Consider the following 2,306-nt stretch of genomic DNA (forward strand, 5'->3'; position numbering starts at 1 on the left):
AATTGATTTATACAATTATGAAATAGCTGAAATTCGGATATCTGGTATTTGCAATTTATCCGATTGATAAAAATCGACAAATAATTGACATTTTGCTTAACGTTTCTTTTTAAATTTTATCGAGTTAGAGAAATATTTTGACAATTAAAATTAATATATACATAAATATATTTATGGCGATAAAAGAAAAAAAATGCAACATTATTATTTTACAAGTGATGGTTTTATAGATATTTGATACCAAATAATTTTTTAGAAATGAACTAAATTGAGCATATAACACTTTTGGCATCTCAAGTGAATTATGCTTTAGAATATTCATATTTGGATGAACATCATCTTGTAAAGAATAAAAAACAAAACAAAAAAAAAGCAAAAAAAACAAAACAACAAAAAAACCGTTTAACTGTGTTTAACATTGTCAGCTTTGTTTTAGTCACTGGCTCTACAACGGTAGTGTTGAGCTCGATGTTTATTATTTAAGCACAACACCTACATGTGAAAGATCCTTCGTTAAGTTGGGTGAAATGATATACAATTGTTTTTTATAAACAAAAGAAAAATAGTATGAAATGCTTAAAGCAAAAATGATAAGCAGCCTCCAGTGAGGATCGAACTCACGACCCCTGGTTTACAACCACAGTGCTTTTACCACTAAACTTTGTAGGCTCATTTTATAGGATTAAGGTAAATATAAATTAAAATAATCTGCTTAGTAAATGAACATCTGTGACGAGAATAGTTGGATATGTGCGTGGGTTATATTGGTTTACAAGTTTCAACTATTAGGAAAAAGTTGGCTGTTTATTTGTTGTGTTGTATATTTATAATCAATCTTTAGTTAGATGATATTAGAAATCAGTGTTTGCTTAACTCATCAGTTTCATATAGATTGTTTTATTTTATTACATCCTTCTATATGTGTTTCTGAGTAAAAGAATACATGTGCTGTCATATACTAGTATTATATCAAGTTATCTTTCAGCGGCTATGGAAAAAGCCTTAAATTCACAATGAAATAACAAGCATTTACTGCAGCTCTGTTATGATATTGTGTCGGCATCAAATAAATTAACGAAAAGAAGTAAATAAATTAATAAAAAAGGCATGACCTCGACGTGATTCGAACACGCAACCTTCTGATCTGGAGTAAGACGCGATACCGTTACGCCACGAAGTCTTTTATTTTCGAGTGACAGTGAAATGATATAAAACTTTTTACATTTAGAGAAACATTTCTTTATAGTTAATTTGAACCATATGAACCTAATCGTTAAAAAGATATATTATATTCATAGTAAAACGTTAAAATGTTTTCTAAAAAGTATAAAAATTGAATTTTACCCGAGAAGAAAATTATATTCGCTGCGAGCAGGTTTCGAACCTGCACGAGCAATGCACAATTGATTTCAAGTCCAACCAAGTAACCACTCTGCGCATCACAGTGGTATCGATGTTTTTAATGAGTGCTATAATGTATTCACAACTGACAGATCAATGAAATCAGAACATGTCATCCTGTAAACTTCATATTTATTTATCTGTTATATATGATATAAACATTTTTTCAGGCTAGTACATAGTCCGATTTGGCATGTCAGTTAGCACCCATTTAAATATTTGAAACAATTTCAGCTCTTTCCTGTCATTTTACGAGAATTAATATAGAGTGTATAATTATTTCTTTTTGAAAAGTCACTCTAGCTTAATTCGTTAGTTGTCATCGCAGTCGCAATAGCAAGTCATGTAAGTAATTTGTCCACTATATGAGAGGTATATGGTCAGATCCCTAACTGTTGCTTTCATTTTAGAGTTCTCTTTCTTTATACGTATATTTCAATTGAAATTGCCCAGCGTTTGCAAACTTACCTACATGGATATGAAGCAACTTAGAGAAACAATGTTTTGCCTCGATTTGTGTTTTACAGCATTGACATGTCATTAGTTGATTTAATCCGAATAAATTTTAAATACTAATTCTAACACCTTGTATTTTAAAAAGAATATAGTCTTTTCTAAAATAAGTGCAAAAGATATTACTAGGTAAAAACGAACAACATACAAAAACAACCATTGGTTTATTAATAAATATATATTTTTCTCAAAGTTAAAAGTGGTTTTGAACAAACATAACAAAATTTAAGAAATATTTGTCCTTTATGCAAGGACAACATTCAATATTGTAGACAGACACTGCACCTTGGAGATCGACAGTAAATATTTATAATGGAATTCATCGTTATTATAGAACGTTTTGTCAAAAGTGAATAGGTATTTATTTTTGCCAGTAGCTGCGATTTGAAAAC

General features: G+C 29.6%; 1 non-coding gene across 1 annotated transcript; it reads right to left on the reverse strand.

Annotated features, from left to right (window-relative positions):
* Positions 1–1,108: 1,108 nt before the first annotated feature.
* On the reverse strand, positions 1,109–1,180 carry Trnaw-cca (transfer RNA tryptophan (anticodon CCA)). Its single transcript has one exon. It is a non-coding gene; the product is annotated as a tRNA-Trp (tRNA).
* Between the last annotated feature and the right edge of the window lie 1,126 nt (positions 1,181–2,306).

The sequence above is a fragment of the Ruditapes philippinarum genome, unplaced genomic scaffold (assembly GCF_026571515.1).
Source record: "Ruditapes philippinarum isolate M1 unplaced genomic scaffold, ASM2657151v2 ctg1271_1_1_1_1, whole genome shotgun sequence".
NCBI classification, from domain to species: Eukaryota; Metazoa; Mollusca; class Bivalvia; order Venerida; family Veneridae; genus Ruditapes; species Ruditapes philippinarum.